The 8,485-nt window shown below is 43.4% G+C and overlaps 1 non-coding gene across 1 annotated transcript; it reads right to left on the reverse strand.

The window, feature by feature from the left end:
• Positions 1–6,282: 6,282 nt before the first annotated feature.
• On the reverse strand, positions 6,283–6,354 carry TRNAA-AGC. The gene has a single exon. It is a non-coding gene; the product is annotated as a tRNA-Ala (tRNA).
• Positions 6,355–8,485: the final 2,131 nt, after the last annotated feature.

Below are 8,485 nucleotides of genomic sequence, written 5' to 3' on the forward strand. Positions count from 1 at the left end.
GGCTCAAGCCTGTAATCCCAGCACTTTGGGAGGCCGAGGCGGGTGGATCACGAGGTCAAGAGATCGAGACCATCCTGGTCAACATGGTGAAACCCCGTCTCTACTAAAAATACAAAAAATTAGCTGGGCATGGTGGCACGTGCTTGTAATCCCAGCTACTCAGGAGGCTGAGGCAGAAGAATTGCCTGAACCCAGGAGGCGGAGGCTGCGGTGAGCCGAGATCGTGCCATTGCACTCCAGCCTGGGTAACAAGAGCGAAACACTGTCTCAAAAAAAAATAATAAATAAGTAAATAAAATAAATAAAAATAAAATGACCATCTTGGGTCACGTGTTTACTTCTCATGGGACAGGCAATGAAAATAGAGTAAGACACCTGAGTGTGCGTTGTACTAAAGAGTGGTATTAAGAACTCAGAAGCCGACCACTGGAGGTGCTCAGGAGCTGAAGCTGAGGCCTCCTGCACATAAGGCACACGTTCTATCACTGAACTACATTCCCTTACACCAAGAGATATTTGTGCGGTCCTCCAAGTGCTACTGCAGTATAGGAAAACAATAAAAATACGAAAATAGAAAAATAATTTAAAAACTAAAAAGGTGGCCAGGCACAGTAGCTCATGCTTGTAATACCAGCAGTTTGGAAGGCGGAAGCAGGCAGATCACCTAAGGTCAGAAGTTTGAGACCAGCTGAGCCAACATGGTAAAACACTGTCTCTACTGAAAATACAAAAATTAGTTGGGCATGGTGGCGTGCACCTGTAATCCTAGCTGCTCAAGAGGCTGAGGCAGGAGAATCTCTTGAGCCTGGGAGGCAGAGGCTGCAGTGAGCTGAGATCACACTACTGCATTCCAGCCTGGGAGACAGAGTGAGACTCTGCCTCAAAAAACAAAAAAGCCTGGCATGGTGGCTCACACCTGTAATCCCAGCACTTTGGGAGGCCAAGGTGGGTGGATCCCCTGAGGTTGAAAGTTTGAGACCAGCCTAACCAACATGGAGAAACCCCATCTCTACTAAAAATACAAAATTAGCTGGGCATGCTGATGCATGCCTGTAATCCCAGCTACTCAGGAGGCCTGAGGCAGGAGAATCACTTGAACCCAGGAGGCAGAGGTTGCGGTGAGCTGAGATCATGCCATTGTACCCCAGCCTGGGCAACAAGAGTGAAGCTCCATCTCAAAAATAAACAAAACCCTGAAAAGGTATTTCTCCAATCTATTTGTAAAAAAATGAATAAAATAATAGTATCTCACCATATTCTGTGTGTCCCCATTCCTGTGTTCACTGTTTTAGCTCTAAGTGTTGGGTGTAGAAGGGGGACTTGTGACCATTTTAAGATAGAAGACCACAAGGAGCTGTGGGGAATACTAAAATCTTGGCAAATAAAGCTTGAAATGGAACACAAAATACTGGAAACTTGCATTAGAAAACTGACCAGCTTTTCCCTGAACAAAACACTTTTGCTACTGCTGTTTGCTCCACAGGAATGGTTAAGAGCAAAACTTTGATGACAGAATCCCAGGTGAAAATAAAAACCACACGTGATTTATTATTCATTGCCAAGGGTTCTTGATTGTATTACAGCATGAAGGCAACTAAGGAGGTTCATGGAGTGGTCCAGAATAATGTGCAAGACATGAAATAAATAGCACATTCAAGGATGGAGAAAAGTTTTGAAATTTTGGAAGCACGTTAGCTAGACACAGGATTCAGAGACTTATTGGATTTATAGAGCAAGTCAGAAAGTGGGGAATACATAAAAGAGAGCCTGATTATTCAACAAACAGGAGGAAAAAAAGCAGAATAGAGGCTTATTGTTCTTTGAAGGAATGGACAAGATATTATGAGGAGGAGGTGAGTTTGTTTGGGAATGTGTTGAACTTGCCATATTCTTCCATAGGATCCTACCCAGTGATGAAACAGTGAACTCAGCCCAGGACCCTCAACTGTATATGTGGAGGTGGGAGTGAGCAGAAAGCAGCAAGAGAGAGTGAGCACAAGGAGAACTCAAATCGTCCTTTGAGATATGGAGATCAGGAACTTATTTACTGAGAGTTGTGAAAAGCAAAAAAATGAACTTCTTTTTAGACTGATCTTCAGTCCTGGAATTCACACTTGTTATCACCATGGCCTTGAAACTTCCAGAGAAGACCCAGAAAGTCTCATTTCCTGGGTAGTTTCTGAGTAGGTGTTATCTCTTCCTCATTCGTCTTTATTCTCATCCTCCGTGTGTGTGCCTTTGCCTATATTGGTAAGTATATCACTGAACTCCTTACGAAGTTGCAACACCTTATGGTTTGGCAGAATTTCTCTCTGTTGGCTCATGCGGACAGTGGAATAGGTAAGAGGAAACACACATTACAAGTTTCACTGAAATTGGGTATTAGAGAAGTGTCACCCACAAAACTCTACAAGCTCTGGCGTGTGTGTGTGTGTGTGTGTGTGTGTGTGTGTGTGTGTGTGTGAAGTGCTGGGAGGATGTGAGGAAAAGTATCTAGGCTGTTCGATTGTGTGAAAGTTTCCAGAGTCATGTGATTAATCTTTAACTTGTACCTGAAGAAACCAAAATACCAGTTACATTACCAGAACTTCCTCACAAGGAGGCACTTTTCTTTTTTTCTGTTTGCTGCAAGGTACACAGAACACTGTGACAATTGTTTGTTGTTTCTGTAAGCATTCAGAAATATCTATCTATGAGGAGACATCAGATGAGATCCATATATATGAGATTCTTCTGATGAAGAAGAATTTATCTCAGGAGATTCTGAGATAAATGGCTGGTTCATACCCAATTACTCTGTTCAGGGAGCTTGCAGACATATGAATGGCATTTCTAGTGCATCTAGAACCAGAGAGAAGATTCTAACTGGTAGAGTACTGTTGATCAAAAGGGTGGAGCAATAGTTTTCATGTAAGGAGCTTTTATATGATAATCTAGAATTCGAATTCACACTCTATTTTTTTTTGGTATTTACATCTTGATTTGTTGACAGGGAAAGGGAGGTTTGATTACACTGTTGTAAGTCTCCCACCTTGACTGAATATTAAAAAAGGATTTCTGGGCTGGGTGCGATGGCTCACGCCTGTAATCCCAGCACTCTGGGAGGCTGAGGCAGGTGGATCACAAGGTCTGGAGTTTGAGACCAGCCTGGCCAATATGGTGAAACCCGTCTATACTAAAAATACAAAAATTAGCTGGGCATGGTGGTGGGCACTTGTGGTCCCAGCTACTCAGGAGACTGAGGCAGAAGAATCGCTTGAACCCAGGAGGCGGAGGTTGTTGCAGTGAGCCAAGATCGTGCCACTGCACCCCAGCCTGGCTACAGAGCAAGGCTCCATCTCAAAAAATAATAAATAATAATTAATCAAAAAAAGGATTCCTGAACTAGACAGCAAAGGGTTAAATAATCTTTTTTTCTTCAATTAAGTATGTCTTTGAAAAGCTCTACCTTTTCAGTCAGATTGACCACATGGCCTAACGTATAGTGTCTGCCTCCACCTCACCGTGGAGCCAGAGTTCCTGCCCACCTACACATTCACCTGGGGTCTCACGTGTGGCCACGTCCTCATTCCTCTCAGAGGTCCTTAATTTTTTTTATTCGTTCTTTTCTTTCTCTTTCTCTTTTTCTTTCCTTCTCTCTCTCTCTCTTTCTCTCTCTCTCTCTCCTCTCTCCCTTCCTCCCTCCCTCCTTCCCTCCCTTCCTTCTTTCTTCTTTTTCTTTTTTTTTTTTTTTGAGACGGAGTCTCACTCCGTCACCCAGGCTGCAGTGCAGTGGTGCGATCTTGGCTCACTGCAACCTCCATCTCCTGGGTTCAAGCCTTTCTCCTGCCTCGGCCTCCCCAGTAGCAGCGATTACAGGTGCCTACCACTATGCCCAGCTAATTTTTGAAAGAGGTTCTTAATTTCTAATTTCTCCCTGGAGAAAAAAATTTAAAATATGATCTTGTTGAAGTATACAAACCCAAAATAAAATACAGTCGAGTTTCCAAAGTTCATCAATAATGTACCTTAAAATGATTCACTGTTGTCCTGGGCCAAAGTTAGGCACTGTTTGCTTGCAAAGAAGTACTTCAGTCTGACATATGCCATTTGTTTTCATTGTCCCAAGATTTTTTGAAATCTCCATCCTATATTTCCTATAGCATTCTTATATTAAACTCTTGGTTTTTCATCCTATCCATTTCTACCTTTACTACAGACTAAGAGAAGTCTACTGTGGGGAGCAGAAAAAAAAACTTCCATTTGGGCCTGAGCCCTAGCATAATACAGAAAAGCAGTGGTAATAATTCATGATATTCTTTCTCATGCTTTTACTATATTCCTTTGCAAATTTATTCCCATGATTGAGGCCTGCGAATAATTTTCTCCTGCCACAGTGGGCATAAGCAGCAAACAGAAACTATGGAACTGTACTTTGAAAACAAGAAAAGAGAGAGAAAAAAATGTCAACAGAACAGAAAAGTATCTGTTTCCCACATGAACAAAGTCTGGGTCCTCGGTACTAGCTCTGAATCTTTCTTTAAAAAAGTAAACTGAAAACCAAGACATCTTAATCTGAGAAAGAATATCTTTTGGAACTTACTTTCTCCTTTGAAAATTCCCTAATCACTTCACAGGGAGAGAGGTGGCCTGACATTATAACAGAAACCAAGGATTTCCCAATTCTTGCTATATCCTTCAGCTCACACTTTCATTAGGGTTACTAAGGGTTTTGGATCTTTAAAATGTATCACAGGGCTTAGAACACAAAGTGGTGTTAACACAAAAGTTCCTGAAGATTTGGTGGTGGCGGATGAGGAGAGGGCTGTCTCTTCTGGAATAATTACAAGGTCTTATCCTATTTAAACTGTTGCAAAGCAGAGACAAAGATACAAACTTCCCAGTTTACACTAGAAGTTAGCACAGCCTCTATTGCAAAACTTGCAAAATTTTTGTTAAAAAGAAAATGAAGGCCGGGCATGGTGGCTCACGCCTGTAATCCCAGCACTTTAGGAGGCCGAGGGGGGCGGATTATGAGGTCAGGAGTTCGAGACCAGCCTGGCAAATATGGTGAAACCCCGTCTCTACTAAAAATACAAAAAAATTAGTGGGGTGCTGTGGTACACCCCTGTTGTCCCAGTTACTTGGGAGGCTGAGGCAGGAGAATCACTTGAACCCGGGAGACGTAGGTTGCAGTGAGCCAAGATCGGCTGGGTGACAGAGTGAGACTCCGTCTAAAAAAAAAAAGGAAAAAAAAAAAAAAGGAAAATGAAAATTATATATTATATTCAATCAAAAACAGTGATTCAAAAAATATTAATAAATACCATATTACCAGAGAGGGAAGAAACAGAGTCAATAATTAGAACACAAAAATTATTCAGCAATAGAAATAGGTTTTTGCAATTATTTTTTTCTATGTTAGAACAGAAAATTGGGGGAAAAGATACAGCCATGTATTTATACAGTATACCCTTAACGCACATCAAGTCACGTCATAATGCTTCTTAAATGTGCAAAAGAATCTCTTGTGGATCCTGTTAAACTGCTGCTTCTGGTTCATAGGTCTGAGGTGAAGCCGAGGTTTCGCTCTTCCAACGGGCTCGCAGGTGCCGGCAACTCTGGGGTTTCAGGTCCAACCAAGAGCCTGAAAAGCATCTCTACGATAGAGGGCGCACCTGTCTTAGGTAAAATTACTTCTGCAACATCATCTCAGGGAAGTGAAATTCCCCGGCCAGAGAAAGTGAAGACAGAACAAAGCTGGAAATCAATCCGTGAACGCTGACATCTTCAGCAGCGCCTGCTTCCCAGTGAAGCTGTCTCGGCGGAGGTGTGACGCCTCTGCATTCACTGATGAAAATAACCCTCTCCATTTCCCAGTTTGGAAGCCGGCTCTGAGTTTCTTCTCAGCGCTCAGCCCGCAATGGATCGTGGCTAAACAGGGACTAGAAAAGAAATAAAGGAAACTGTCGGAGAGCTTTTGTTTTTCTTTTATTAAATGTTTCTATCCTTATCTTTTATTTCCTGCCTTTTAAATAATACTACTGCAAAACAATAATACTCCAAAGGTGAGTGGGCTCGTAGATGAGGTGATGCCGTGCAAGTTTTGGAGTCGGGAGCCGTCTTTGTCTTCCAGCTCCATGTTTTCCACCTGTTGCTTAGGCAAGGCTGCGGAGTAGAAATGGAACGGTCCTAATAGTAATGGCAAAACCGTTGTGAAATACGTTTACTTTCTGTTTAAACAAGGAAAAGAAAGTAAAACAGTCAGTAAAGGGGGAGTTAAATAAAAAGGAAAAAAGGAGCTGGAGGTGCCGGGGATTGAACCCGGGGCCTCGTGCATGCTAAGCACGCGCTCTACCACTGAGCTACACCCCCTTGCTGGGACGGTGCTCTCGGGAATGTATTCAAGACCCAGCACTTCGCTGCGCTTCGGAACCGTCAGATGCGATCAAAGCCTATTTCGCTGCTTGTGCAACGCGGAATTTAGGTTTCGCGTCCCGCTTTGCTGGCAGCTGGGCGAACTGCGTTCTACCCCCGAGGCGCCCTTGTCGGTCCCGGGCTCCTCCTGCTCCTCAGTCCAGAGTCACTTCCCGGGGCCGCTGGAAGAGCCCGGGACGAATCGTTTTCTCCCGCGTGTGGACTCAGTTCTTCCGTGTCCGCCGCTTCAAAGAGCCGCAGACAGCGCCGCGCGTGGAGACCGCGGTGGACGCAGGGCGCGCGGGGCGGCGGGTGGACGAGCGCAGGCCGGGGCGCGGCGGGGCTGCGGAGCGAGGAAACGCATCGCGCGCCAGGGCGCGCCCCTCCCGGTCCCGCGAGAGACGTTCCGAGGGCGGGGTGCGCTCAAAACGGCGCCGAGGCCCCCCACGCGCGGGGCGGGCTCAGCACCCGCGTCCTCGGAGCTCCGGGCCCCGCCTCCCGGCCCAGGGCGCCCGCCGCGCCTCCGCCAACGCCGCGAGAGCCGCTCGAACGCGCAGCGCGACAAGACGGGGGTGAGGGCGCGAATAACAATGAACTACCCAGTCCCGTCAGCGGCCCGTCTCGGATTACACGGACGTCAATCATACGCTAATACTTAAAAAAAAGTCTGCGGAGGGTCGCGCGCCTCCCTCTCGGCACCACGTTCTTTTCTAGCAGTGCGTTTCGAAACGTTTATGAAAACGGACCGCATCTTAAGCTAGGAAGAAAAGCTCAGTAAATTCCAAAGTCAAGAAATAACCCAAATAACCATCCCCTCACCATCATGCAATAAAACTACGAACTGATAAAAAATAAAACTCCCTTCCACCTGAAAAATATAAAGCGTGGTATAAAACAACTCGGGTCCAGAAGGAAATACAAATTTTAATTACATAATTTCTTGAAGAGGACGAAAGTACGAATGTGACATAGAATCTGTGAGATAGACCTAAAGCATTCATCAGAAGAAAATTTATTCCCTCACATACCTATATCGATAACAACAGAACACAACAAACACAGCTTAAGATGCTAGAAAATGAACAACAAAATAAACCGAAAGAATGCAGAAGGAAGGGTTAATAAGGACAAATTCAGCCAATGAGTTAGAAACACAGTAGAACTAATAAACAAAAAAGCTGGAGATTTGAAAGTCAATAAAATGAGCAAACCTCTAGCCAACAAAAAGAAAGTAAGTGCAAATACACAAAATTTGAACTAACTGGAGGAAATAATCATCAACCCAGAAGACCTTTTTTCAAAATCAATAGAGATAACATAACACAACTAGCAAATGACTGGCAAACTTAGTGGATTTTGTATATAAATGTAGCATACCCAAATTAACCCTTGTAGAGACAGAGAGTCTAACCAGTTAAAAAAAAAAAAAAAAAAAAAAAGCTTTACAGGCATACCCAATAAAAAGGGCACCAAGCTCAAATACTTCCATAAGGAAATTCTACCAAACTGTCAAATATCAAAAAAACCACCACGATGCTACTTATTCAAAGCAAAAAAACCCCCTGCATTTTATAAAGTTAGTGTAACATTGATCACAAACATTTCAGTTTGAACTGAAAATGAAAACTACAGGTCAGTTTGACATATGAAATATATGAAATGTAATGCCTAAATCTTAAATAAAATTAACAGTAAACAGAATCCAGTAGCACATTTAAAACAGTAATATAGGATGTCCAAGTGGGGTTTAATCCAGGAATGTAAAGATCACTATTTATTAGGAAAGATATTAATATAATCCATCACAGTTGGAACTGGAGGTCATTATGTTAAGTAAAATAAGCCAGAGGCAGAAAGACAAATTTCTCATCTTCTCAGTCGTATGTGGGAGCTAAAAAAATTGATCTCATGGAGGTAGAGTCCAATGATACATATCAGGGTCAGGGAAGAATGTGTATGTTGGAGCTGGATATGAAGAGAGATTTGTCAATGGGTACAAACATGTAAAGATAGAAGGTATAGGTTCTTTTTTTAAATTTTTGAGTTGGACTCTGGTTGTTGCCCAAGCTCAGTGCCACTGCACCATCCC

The sequence above is a fragment of the Sapajus apella genome, unplaced genomic scaffold (genome assembly GCF_009761245.1).
Source record: "Sapajus apella isolate SASKATOON/1434 unplaced genomic scaffold, GSC_monkey_1.0 scaffold262, whole genome shotgun sequence".
In the NCBI taxonomy this organism is placed as follows: Eukaryota; Metazoa; Chordata; class Mammalia; order Primates; family Cebidae; genus Sapajus; species Sapajus apella.